Source organism: Sus scrofa, chromosome 8 (genome assembly GCF_000003025.6).
Source record: "Sus scrofa isolate TJ Tabasco breed Duroc chromosome 8, Sscrofa11.1, whole genome shotgun sequence".
NCBI lineage: Eukaryota > Metazoa > Chordata > Mammalia > Artiodactyla > Suidae > Sus > Sus scrofa.
The window spans coordinates 5,288,472-5,301,792 of record NC_010450.4 but is presented as its reverse complement, the minus strand read 5'-3'; the positions used below and the strand labels follow the sequence as shown (position 1 = coordinate 5,301,792).

Sequence of the window (13,321 nt, the reverse complement as noted above, 5' to 3'; positions counted from 1 at the left end):
CGAGAAAGAAATGGAATTCTCTGGATTCACATAGGTCAAAGCTGTTTAGTCGAGTACGCTTTCTGAGGAGTATTGGGTAGAGTAGCTTTTCTGATGAACTCTTTAAGCATGTGCTTAGTTTTAATTCGGTTCTCTAACCCGGTGAGTCGGAATTGAAATAGATGCAGACGTGAGGGTTTTTGTAGGTCTGAGAACACATGTGGAATGTTGGAATAGAATGCTGAATAGACTCTTTCTAGGGGAATTTCACATGGTAGAAAATCACACCCCAGTGCTGATGGCAAGAAGGACTTCTGGGAGCTGATGTTTTTCCCCCCTCGGGACGGCTGCCCAGGGTGGACGTGCTACCTTCCAGGTTCTGAATCTGACCCACAAGGCACACTGGGATGCACTTTCTAGACCTTGCTCTCCATCCCACCCCTGGCTAGTATCCCCGCTTTAATTTGTGTCCTAGATGGGCTGCCTTGCTGGTCGTTTCCCTGCCTCTGTGCCTTGCACATGATATCACGTCTTCCTGAAACTTCCATCCCCTTTTCCCAGCTGCCTCTAACCAAATGCTGTAATTCCTTTGGTTCAGCTTTCGAGGTACTGAGTCCGGAAGCCTGTGCCGCCCTGCAGGCCTGGGGAACGCCCCTCACGTCTCCCCCTGGACCCGTGCTTGACCCAACACAGCCTGCACTTCCTTGAACCCAATCATTGGTCTATGTCTCTGTCTTTACTAGGAAATCACTTGCTCCTTGGAAGCAAGGCAGGTTTCTTGGAGTCTAATAAAATTTCTGATATGTTGGGGGCACGGAATGAATCCTGAGCTGGATTTCACTGAAGAGGCGAGGCCAGGCTCTTCGAGGAAGCAAATTCTGATGATTTCACTCTGTATCTCGGTTGATGGATCTTTGATCTTAAGAGCATGTTTCGGGAGTTCCCGTCGTGGCGCAGTGGTTAACGAATCCGACTAGGAACCATGAGATTGCAGGTTCGGTCCCTGCCCTTGCTCAGTGGGTTAACGATCCGGCGTTGCCGTGAGCTGTGATGTAGGTTGCAGACACGGCTCGGATCCTGCGTTGCTGTGGCTCTGGCGTAGGCCGGTGGCTACAGCTCCGATTGGACCCCTAGCCTGGGAACCTCCATATGCCGTGGGAGCGGCCCAAGAAATAGCAAAAAGACAAAAAAAAAAAAAAAAAAAAAAAAAGAGCATGTTTCTCAATGGGAAGGTCTAGCTTGGCCTGAATTCCTCATATGACCAGGTGAATTCATTGCCCTTCATGCTCAGGTGCACTCTCAACAGTGGATGATGGAATAGGGAGGAACATTGATTGTCCTGCTTGGGAATATTAAGGTACGCCTGGCAGATGCCTGGGATTAGGCATTTCTCTGGGGAAAAGCCTGCTTCTCCAGAGTCACACTCTAAGGTCTGAGTAACAGGTACAGATGGTCTTGTCTCCAGGTAACCATCCAAACACTTGAGTTGTTTGGGAGAAGCAAACCCCTCGGTGTTTTGAATGCTGTTGGCTGCCCATTCATCCCGGCTGTGATTGACCTGGCCACGTCCCCCTTCCTAAAGCTGCGGGGGAGGGGCCACGAGGTTGGTCCCACCTGCACCTCGGGAATCTGCAGAGGAAGATGGGGAGCTGTTTCTAGAAAACAGTGGTGACCGTGCCTGCCATGTGCTTGGCATCTGCTCCGCTGATATTATATCCTTGTGCTGGAGTCTTCATAACATAACATCCCCTGCAGATGAGGGCTTTGGGCCCCTTTTCTCGGGGAAGGAAAGCAGGGCTCAAAGCAGATCATGACTGGGCCTGAATCGATGGAATTGCGATTCAAACTCAAGACTATTCACTGCGCCCCCAGGGTTTCCGGTTCTCGTAGGGAAGGGACCACTGATGTTTACTGCGTACTGGATAAGTGTCTTCTCTAACTTCTCTCAACCCTCCTGATGGCCTCTTAGTTTCCTACTATCATGCTAATATCATCCCCATTTGGCAGACTGGGTAACTGAGTCATCCCCCTAGTAAGCAGAGGAGGCGGGACTTGAACCCAGGCTGTCTGGCCTCAGGGCCCAGACTCACAACTCTGGCACCACCACTGCTGTAAGGCGGTCCAACCCTTCCCTGCTTGGCCTGCCACACCCCCTCCCTCCTTGCACAGAGCTGGCCTTCTGTTTGGCTGCCTCTGTCACCCCCCTAGGAGGGAGCGCAGTGTGCAATTGCTTGTCGGGTTCATAAGGACACCACTGCTTTAAATTAATTGTACGTCAGCTTTTCATCTCATTACACGGAGGGTGAATTATCGCAGCCTTGGAAAGCCTGGCTGTGCCCCTTCTCATTCTTCTCTTTGGCTGACATGCTCTGTAACTAGCAGAGGCAAAGGCCGGGCACTGATTAGTTTTCACGACAACGTGGCCTCTAGAGGATGAGTGATGTGTGCTCCCAGCCGGGACGACCCAGGTTGAGTTGTCAAGTGCAGTGTTTTCACCTGCTCTGAAGTGAAGCTGTTTGGCTCTCTTGGGCTCACGCCAACCCGGGCAAAGGAAAAAGGGAATGAAAAAATCACACTCCAGAGGGGGTGCTGGTGCATTTGCGGGAGTCCTGGAGGGGAGGGGAGGGGAGAGCGAGGGGGATATTTTTAACACTCAGGCTCTGAGGTCTGATCTGCCAGGTTCCAATGACAGCTCTGCCTCTTGGAGGCTGAGAGGCTGCTAACGACTGAATTTTGTTTGCTCCCCAGCCCTCCTCAAGCCATGCAAATCCACGTATTGGTGCCCTAACCCCCAATGTGACATCTGGAGACAGAATCTTTAGGTGGCTCTACAGGTTAAATCAGGTTGATCTGAAAGGATGGTGGCCATGGACGATGATGGAGAGAGAGCTGGTCCCTGCTGTGTGAGGACACAGCAGGAAGGTGGCTGTCTCAAAACCGGGAGGCGAGCCCTCCCGCGAACGCAGCCGTGCCCAGATCCTGATCTCAGTCTGCAGCCTCCAGAACGCTGCAGGAAAGTATTTCTGCTGCTTTAGCCTCCCGGGCAGTGGTATTTGGTGATTGCAGCTGGAGCAGACAGATACAGAGGCGTCCCGAGTGATCTGACGTCCCCCCTGTGTCTCAGTGTCCTCATTGGGAAGAGGGAAATTGGGCTGCTCTAAGGATGGAATAGGCTCATACGTGACAAGGACCCCTCAGTCTGGGGCACAAGGAAACCGCTGGGCAGCCCCCACTGCCGTCGATGTGATTTGCACTTAACCCTTCATGTCCGCCTCGGGCTGGCTGGACCATTTCTCTCCTTCTCTTCCGGCCAAGGATGTGAGAACACGCTGACTGTTGGAGCCTTGGGTGTTCAGTGTTCAGGTTTTACCCTGATAAATGGTTGTGAGTAGATCGTTCACTTGAGTTTTCAGACTGTGTTTTCAAAGTCCAGTTCTACTTACCAGACTGCCCATGTTTATTAGACTAGCTGTTAAAATGTCTGTTTAGAGTTGGGCACAGGTGCCTTCCCTGCCCAGTTTGCTGCTGAACTAACTGTGGAGGTGGCTTCCTGGTGGGATCGGATGAGAACAGATACTTGCCATGGGTTTAACCGGTTCTCATAGCAAGTGTGGCTTCTAGAACCTTCCGTGAGTAGCAAAGCCTGAGTCAAGACAGAGGTCTCTAGGAGCCACTCTAAAGCAAGAAAGTACCACGTGAGTTAGTGGCTAGTTTTTCTTAAGACCTTTGATACCAGGAAAGCCATCTAAGGTGTTTAAGGTGGAGCTGCTCTCTCTGAAGCAGGGGGCCCGGAAGGAGGTTGGGGAGAGGTCCTTTGATGAAGGGTGGAGCCCTTTAGAAATAATTACCAGTCACTGAGCAGCCTCGGTTCCATAAAATTAATCATCTCTGGCCTTAAATATTGCTGAGCCTCCCAATGAGCATTTCAGCACTCAGCTGTCACTGGTTTTCTCCACGCGGGGTGGTGTCATGGTCAGCTCAGGCTGCCATTAAGAGATGACCATAGACCGGCTTAAACACACATTATTTTTTGACTTTTAGATAATGGATTATTTTTGCAAACGTGTTTTTAGTTTTTTAACTTTTATTTTTATTAGAGTATAGTTGATTTACGGTGCTGTGTTCATTTCTGCTGTACAGCAGAGGGACCCAGGCATACATATATATACATTCTTTTTCTCCTATTATCTTCCTTCATGTTCTATCCTAAGAGATTGGATAGAGTTCCCTGTGCTGTACAGTAGGACCTCATTGCTTCTCCATTCTAAAGGCAATAGTTTGCATCTACGGACCCCAGACTCCCCGTCCATCCCGCTCCCTCCCCTTGGCAACCCCAAGTCTGTTCTCTGTGTCTGTGAGACTCTTTCTGTTGGGCAGATAGGGTCATTTGTGCAATTTTTAATTTTTATTTAAATTTTTTTTTTTTTATTTTTAGGGCCATGCTTGCAGCATATGGAAGTTCCTAGACTAGGGGTCAAATCAGAGCTATAAGTGCCTGCCTATGCTACAGCCACAACAATGTGGGATCTGAGCCATGTCTGCAATCTACACCACAGCTCATGGCAACGCTGGATCCTTAACCCACTGAGAGAGGCCAGGGGGTCAAACCTGCATCTTCATGAATACTAGTTGGGTTCGTTTCCACTGCACAACGGGAACTCTGCCATTTTTTAGATTCCATATTTAAGTGATATCATATGGTATTTGCCTTTCTCTTTCTGACTTACTTCGCTCTAGTTGCATCTGTGTTGCTGCAAATGGCATTATTTTATTCTGTTTATGGCTGAGTAGTGGTCCATTATGTATATGTACCACATTTTTTTAATCCATTCATCTGTCGATGGACATTGAGGTTGTTTAACTCTCACGGTTCTGCAGGCTGGGCAGCTGGGCCGTCTGAGACCCGGGTGTGGGCATGGTCAGGTTCTGGGAAGACCCTTCCCTTTCCTGGTGGAGAGATGGCCGTCTTCCTGATGGGCCCTTACCTGGGAGTGGGGGGGAGAGGGAGGAGGGAGGGAGGGAGAGGGAGAGAGAGGAGGGAGGGAGGGAGAGGGAGCTCTGCCCCTCCTGTAAGGGCAGTAATGCCACTGGGAGGGCTCCAACCCCATGACCTAATGACCTCCCAAAGGCCTTATCTCCATCACCTGGAGGACGGGAGTTTCAACATACGAATTCTGCAGGGGCCACAAATGTTGAGTCTATAGCACAGGGCAAGTCTTATCGCAGTGTAAATCTGAGTCCCCCCTCTCCATGAGAATCCACAAGGGCTCCCGAAAGCCCACAGAATAACTGTCTCTCCATGACCTGGCCTCTGATGCTCTGTCAGTCTCTCCTCCTGACACCCACCCCTGCTGCCATTTTGGTCGTTTTGATTCCAGCCATGCTAACGGATCAGCGGCACCTGTGATTCTGCTGCCGTTTTCATCTCTCCAGGCCTTTGCATGTGCTGTTCCTTCTGCCTGGAATGCTGCCTCCCCTTTGCTCTCTATGCAAACTTCTGCTCGTCCTCCCACAAGCATTCATTCATTAGGGAGATGTTTACTGGACCTTTAGTGGGTACCGGGCACTGTCTTCATCTCTAAGGGTCCAGAGAGGAGGAGACTCCATGTGGCTTCTGTCCTCTTGGAGTTTATAGATGAGGCATCACCTCCTCCATCCAGCAGCCCCAGGATGGCCACTCAGGCTCCCACTGGCAGTGCTTTCTTCTGGACTCTGTTGCAGTACAAGGCAGCTCAGCCACATTTATCTATTAGTATATCTGTTTCTTCCTTTAACAGTGAGCTGCTTGGGGAATGGAGCCATGGCTTTCTCACCTCTGTGTTCCCACCATCTGATGTTTGATAAATTAATTCATCCAGTGTTTTTTAAGAAACTACAATATGCTGTGCTGGTGTTGGTGATGGAACAGGGAGCGAGACAGCCACTCCCTATCTTTACGGAGCTTGCAGACCTTAAACCATCAGTCGGTTCTGCTTCCCTGCTCTCTCCTTACCTCTTAGGTAGTCAGTGTCCTTTGGGGTCCTGGGTAACTTAAAAATATAGAGATTAACCACAACCATCATGTCCTAGGGGTCAGATGGGGAAATGCTTGTGGGTTTTTCCCCATTCCAGTTAGGATCAACTTCTTTGGTGTCCACCACCATGGTAAAGAGCACCAGAAGGATGCTGTCTCATCCGGGGTCCTTTTCTCTTTGCTCTTCCAGGATTTGTTAGTATCACTGGGAACTTCGATTTGTGCGTTCCTGGGTTTTACTAGATTTCCCAAGCTTTATTTTTAGGTGGTATAGGTTTGCTTTTCTTACAGGGGTGAGTGTGCTCTGCAGGAGGTCCCAGCTGCATGCTGACATCCAGAGGGTCAGCGCTGAACTGTGGACAGGGATGGGCGAGGAGCCAGAGGTCGTGCTTGTGCAAAACTAGGGCTCGGGGAGGCTGGGATTGGGCCCCAGTATATCAAACAGTTCCTCTAGGTAAGGGCAGGGATCTGGTGATCCATCAGGAAGGGCATGGAGTTTGCCCGAGGTCAGTGGCCAAGCCAAGACTCCCTTTGGGGCACTCTGCTTCCCCACCCTTTGCCCTGGCAAGATGCCTTCTTGTGACCATTTCTCTGACTGCTCCTCGTGCTTTCCATGTGTTTTTCTGTCAGTAGAACTCTTGGTCCTTGGGGAATCATTAAAATCTTTCCCTCCCTCATCAGTGCTTCAAGTTTTGGTGACACTTCCTTTTATGGGTCACTCATGGTACATGGCCCGTGTCCTCTCTTATCCTTTTTCATCTTCAGAAACAAGGTGGATGTTATTATCCCCAGTTTACAGTTGGCAAAGCTGAGGACTGGTGGGTTAAATAATTTGCCCAAGATTGTATCGCTGGCCAGAGTCAGCATTGGGATTAGAGGCAAGAATGTACCAGTAGGAGTTCCCGTCATGGTTCAGTGGTTAATGAATCTGACTAGAAACCATGAGGTTGTGGGTTCAATCCCTGGCCTTGCTCAGTGGGTTAAGGATCTGGCGTTGCCGTGAGCTGTGGTGTAGGTCGCAGATGCTGCTCAGATCCCGCATTACTGTGGCTCTGGTGTAGGCCGGCAGCTACAGCTCCGATTCGACCCCTAGCCTGGGAACCTCCATATGCCATGGGAGTGGCCCTAGAAATGGCAAAAAGACCAAAAAAAAAAAAATGTACCAGTAAATGCTTAACAAATCAGCTGCCCATGGGTCAGAAAGCAAGCCCAGATTTGCAGTCTGCCAATTTCCATGGTGTAAATACTCCTAAGTTGGCCAGCTAGAGACTGAATGTATGTGTCTTCCTAAGATTCATATGCTGAAGACCCTCCTCCCCGGGAGATGGCACTAGGAAGTAGGGAACCTTGGGGAGAGGATTAGACCATGAGGGTAAAACCTTCCTGAAGGGGGAGGCCCCGCAGAGCCCCCTCCCTCCTTCCCCTCTGCCACGTGAGGACACAGCAAGGGGACAACCAGCTCAGCCAGAAGGCTGACGCTCACCAGACAGCAAATCTGCCTGCACCTTGATCTTGGACGTCTAGCCTCCAGAACTATGACAAAGAAATCCCTGTTGTTTCTAATGCTCCCAGTCTGTAGTGTTCTGTTACAGCAGCACGAACAGACTAAGACATGGTTGATTTCAAACTCACAGTATGTCAACCACCTCACACAATTTCTGAAAATTGAGCTATTCTCATGAGGCAGTATGAGCCAGCACAACCTTGGTAGACCCAGATCGAACACCCAAGCTTTTGCCCTTCCTGAACCTGACTTTGGGAGCCAGACTCTGCAGGGATAATCAGACTGGGAGATGAACAGGCAATGAGAGCGGTGCCTTCAGAAGAATTATAGAGAAGAAATGTGGTATACAACCACTGTGGAAAACAGGATGGAGGAACCTCAGAAAACTAAATACAGAACGACCCTATGACCCAGCAATTCCACTCTTGGGCATACATCCAGACAAAACTTTCCTTGAAAAAGACATGCATCCATATATTCATTGCAGCACTATTCACAATAGCCAAGACATGGAAACAACCTAAATGGCCATCGACAGATGAAAGGATTAAGAAGATGGGTATATAAACACAATGGAATACTACTCAGCCATAAAAAAGAACAAAATAATGCCATTTGCAGCAGCATGGATGGAACTAGAGACTCTCATACTAAGTGAAGTGAGTCAGAAAGAGAAAGACAAACACCATATGATATCACTTATATCTGGAATCTAATTTATGGCACCAATGAATCTTTCCACAGAAAAGAAACTCATGGACTTGGAGAACAGACTTGTGGTTGCCCAGGGAGAGGAGGAGAGAGTGGAATGGACTGGGAGTCTGGGATTAATAGATGCAAACTATTGTATTTGAAATGGATAAGCAATGAGATCCTGCCGTACAGCGCAGGGAACTATATCTGGTCACGTGTGATGGTGGATAATGTGAACATGATGAGGATAATGTGAGAAAAAGAAATATGTGTATATATATGTCTATAAAACACACACACACATATAGACTGAATCACTTTGCTGTACAGTGGAAATTGGCTGAACGCTGTAAATCAACTATAATGAAAAAATCATAAAAAAACAAGGAATATGGTGGCTGGATATTGGACCAAAAAAACAAAAACAAAAACAAAAACAAACACAACACTCCTTCTCCTTCCTAGGCCAGTATTCTTGGAAAGCCTCGGTTTCCTCATCAGTAAAACAGGAACAACAGCTTCCTGCTTCCCACACTAGTGAAGTCAAGTGAGGACCAGTGCATGAGAGCCCTTTGGGAACCATCTTTGTCAGCGAGAGATACATTGTCACACTTCAGTACCGGCAAGAGCCTGTAGATCCCGGGAACAGTTTGTGCCCTTGGAATTGCTGGTGGGAGGCAGTGGATGCGGTTATACCTGTAAGGACCACAGATAAAGACGAGGGATGCTTAGTGACAGCAAGGCCAGGTGGACCTCTTTTCCCAAAGAGATACAGAAATTGCATTGGAACGTGAGGCATTTTAATGGGATGTATTTACCTGCTGGAGTGAGCCTAATTAAATTAGAAACTGTGGCGCCTTTGTTTCTCAAGTTTCTCAAAGTCATGCAGCAGCTCCCATGTTCTTCTAACATCCGGGCGCCCCCCACCCCCACTGCTCACCTCCACCCCACCTCTACTCTGGTCTTCGCACTGATGTTTCCTCTGCCTGGGATAACTTCCTCTGGACCCCTGCCGGACACCTCCCCTCCCTTCCTGCAGACCTTTGCAGAGGTTGGCGCTTTCTCTGATTTAAAATGGTCAGCTCCTCCCACCCTGGCCGTCGCCAGCCCCCCAGCCCTCTTGCTTGCTTCCTTCGCTGTGGCGCTCTTCACCCTGGAGACTACAGTACATTGTCCTTTGTTCGTCTTGTATATTTCCTATGCCTCCTTCCCGCGCGCGCGCGCGCGCACACACACACACACACGAAGGAAAAAGGGCTCCGTACACACCTCCCAGGGGACCATCACATCATCACACGCTCCTGCCACACCGTAGCCTGGTCCCCAGGGCCTTCCAGTCTGCTCCTGAGAACTCCGTGCAGCATCGTTCCTCTCCGGGACTCCCGGCGCCCGGTCTGAACCTGACCCTGACCCTGGGTTGGCTTGTAAGGCTTGGCCTCTGCCTGCCAGGACTTCATTCACCCTCTCTCCATCTCTCGGCCCCTCCCCCCCGGAAGATCATGAGCCCTCGGTGCCAGGTAAGAGCAGAGGATGCGGGGAGCGCCCTCAGCTCGGTCTGTGGATGGAAAGACCCGGATCTGGCGAGGCGGAGCGATTCCCTCAGCATCAGCAGACTGTCCATCAAGTTGCAGAGTCAGTATTTGAGCCCCTGATGGTCTCACTCCGAAGCCTGAGCCCTCCCACCACTTCCGTAGCCTCCTGGCTTCCACGGAAGCCTCGGCCGCCATCCAGCAGGTGCACGATCTCAGTGGGAATCGCAGGCGTCTCCTCGCTTCTCCGTGAGCCCCGCTTATGCCTGGGTTTCTCGGGGGATCGGCGCCCTCGCCCAGGACCCCTGCCCTGCACGGACCCACCCACAGGAGCACTTCTCCATGGGTGACATGGTTTTTTTGTTTTTTTTTTTTTAGTTCCAGCCACATAGCAGCCATGTGTGAAACTAGGAGAAATATCTTAAAAGGTGGCGACTGGAGGAGCGTTTTGCCTGATGTGTGTGCAGGGAGAGATTTCACCCAGTTTGCTGCTGTAGAAGCCACATGTGTTTGCTGGGTGGTGGACATGTTCAACAGGAAACCTACAAAGGCAGCTCCAATCAGACACCCTCATCCTCCAGAGCCATCCTGGCTGAGTGCCTCTGCCCAGAGCAGAAGTCCTTGCCGCTGTGGGTCTTGACAGCACGTGGCTGGTGCTCTCCTGGGCTCCTCCTCGAAGGCGGCCCAGCAACTGAGCATCTTAAAAGAGGGTCACGGCCCGTTTCTTCACAGGAGATTTTCCTGACCCATCAGCTTCGTCCAGCTCCTGGGCTTTCTCTGCCACACTGTCCTCTTAAGTATAAAGCACCTCTTATGTATAAAGTGCGGCTCCTCTCTGCCTCTGATGTTAGGGAGCGTGTTTGCTTGTTCCTTTACAGACTTTTCCCGGAATAAATATATGCTCCCTGAGGCCAGGGTCCTGTTTATCCCGTGTGCTGTGTGTCCAGGACCTAAAACAGGATCCGGCAGAGGGAGGCACTTGCTAATCCATTTGTTAGGTTGCATTGGGTCCACAATCAACCAAAATCCCTGGCTTGGGACATAGTAGTTTCTCAACGGATGGAAGAGAATAAAGAGGGATGTTTGGAAGAAGTGGGGGGCCACCGTGTCCTCGCCACTGGGTCCGTGAAGGCAGGGACCATGCCTTTTCATGTCTGCACCCCTAGCTTCTAGCACAGGAGAACACGCTTTGCATGGATGATAAATTACTCCTGTGAGATGCTGAGTTTCACATGCAAGCATATGTGCCTGAGCAATGGAACCATACACTGAAATGCCTCTTGATCTCAGAAATCCTTTTCAGCTTTTCACTTTTAATTATCTTCTCCATAATTCATTACAGGATTGCATTTTCTTTTGGATTGGCAGGGCGCGTGCCTTCGATTTGCCAATATGCTCTTTAAGATGGTCTAAGGCTGTTGGCTCACATGGAAGTGGGGGAAATGAGGCATTTATAAAATATATTTCAATCAGGTTCATGTTTACTCCAGCCTCTTCGCTGCTCCCACCCCTTTCTCCATATCCCCCTTCTTGTATGAGCATCCTGGCGTTTCCCCAGACACATTTCAGAAGAAGGAGGAAGTTGAAATGACCTTGAAAAGTGATTATCCACTTTGCAGATGAGAAGTTGATGCTGCGACGTCTGGGAGAAGGACGTTGGAAAGGCCCCACGGAGCTCCCTCACGGTCATGTGTGAGCCACCTGCACACGATGGACTCGACATTTTTATATCAACTCACTTTTTAATTTAGGTTAACTTTTCTTGAAAGCTTGGTCTTACCCCGTGAGTCAAAAAACTCTCCTTTGTGGTCTTAAAGGAAGAAAGCCCTAAGAATTTATGCCCTGAAACTTACACAGCGTCATTACATTCTGACTCAATACTGCACCCTGCCAAGGTGGTGGGCCTGAGACCGGCTCCTTCATTGCTTGAACTGGAGATTGACAGGACAGTATCAAGGGGAGGCTTGCATTAAACCTGGCCTTTCACCTCGATATAGTCAGGATGGAAGTGCAATTGGAATTGGAATGAGTGGCTCTTTGCTCTGCATGTGAGGGCATTCTGGGCCACACCAAAGGCCCCTGGGATCATCTCACTGGTAGCACCTGAGATGCACAGCCCGCATCCTCAGTGATGCTGGATGTGGTATCCTGCCGTGAGCTGGGTACCACCACCCTGCCAGGGTCTCTTACTCTTTTTTACAGATCTCTTACTCTTTTTTCTTTTCTTTCTGTGATTTTGTTTTGTTTTGTTTTGTTTGCTTCTTATAGCTGCCCCCGAGGCATATGGAAGTTCCCAGGCTAGGGGCTGAATCAGAGCTATAGCTGCTGGCCTGCACCACAGCCACAGAAGCACTGGATCCAAGCTGTGTCTGTGACCTACACTGCAGCTTGTGGCAACGCCAGATCCTAACTCACTGAGCAAGGCTGGGGAATCGAACCCACATCCTCATGGATCCTAGTCAGTTTTGTTACTGCTGAACCATGACGGGAACTCCCTTGTTCTTCTTTTTTCTCTACCAGTTTTTTTTTCTATTCCTCTTTGACCCTATGGGTTTGCTCCAAAACTGACTTAAAGCTACTGACACAAATTTGAAAAAATTCGAGATACGACGTATTGGTACTAAGTGAGAAAGCAAAAGGAAGACCTAACGTGGGCAGTGTAGGCCGTGACAGATTCGGGAGGAGTCAGTCCACGCGTCCCTTACTGTCTTTCAACGTTGGTCAGTTTCTTGGTCTCACTTTGCTACGCAGCACGGCGGTTGGTGGACCAGTGGTTTTCAGGCCGAACAGCCCATCCCAGGGAGTGGCCAGGATGGCACAGGATAACACATTTTACAACCAAACAGACATGTACAAAGAATGCAGTGAATTTTAGGTATAGCTATTATTGTCATTGTTTGCTAAAAAAAAAAAAAAAAAAAAAACCCAACCCATGTTCTACCATGAAACATAACGGAGTGGGATTTATTCCAGGTTAGGGTGAGGTATGTTGATAAATTTAATACTATAATTAACCCTATAAATATGAATAATTCACCTTACTTCAAGATCAAGGAAACCAAACATCTAGGTATCTTGATGAGTCTTCAAAAGACACCTGATAAAATTCAAAGTCAATTCCAAAGATGTATATAAAAAAAAAAACCTCTTAGGGAAACACAAATGAAAGGAGAACATTCGTAAAATCTATATAAAATCTATATAAAATGAGGGCAAAGTGCCCAACCATGGTTAAATCTCAGAGTTAGCTTATTATTGTTATCATAAAACTTTCGGTGCGCCCCTGATTGTTGGCTCAAAATATAAACTCCTGGAAGGCAACACACTGGACTAAACGTTGTTTTGAAATGTATTGTGAGATCACATGTCAGCATGTGGCCATGTAACAAGCAATGTCTGTGGATGCCTCCTTCACCACCCTCTCACCAAGAAGACAGTACCTTGGAGCTCCCGTTGTGGCACAGCGGAAATGAACCTGACTAGGAACCATGAGGTTTTGGGTTCGATCCCGGGCCTCGCTCAGTGGGTTAAGGATCTGGTATTGCTGTGAGCTGTGGTGTAGGTTGCAGATGTGGCTCGGATCTGGCATTGCTGTGGCCCTGG

At 49.2% G+C, this 13,321-nt stretch overlaps 1 protein-coding gene across 1 annotated transcript in view; it reads left to right on the top strand.

The window, feature by feature from the left end:
• The window catches only part of STK32B (serine/threonine kinase 32B), a 361,511-nt gene that overhangs the window by 116,534 nt on the left and 231,656 nt on the right, over positions 1-13,321 (top strand). The window lies entirely within an intron of this gene.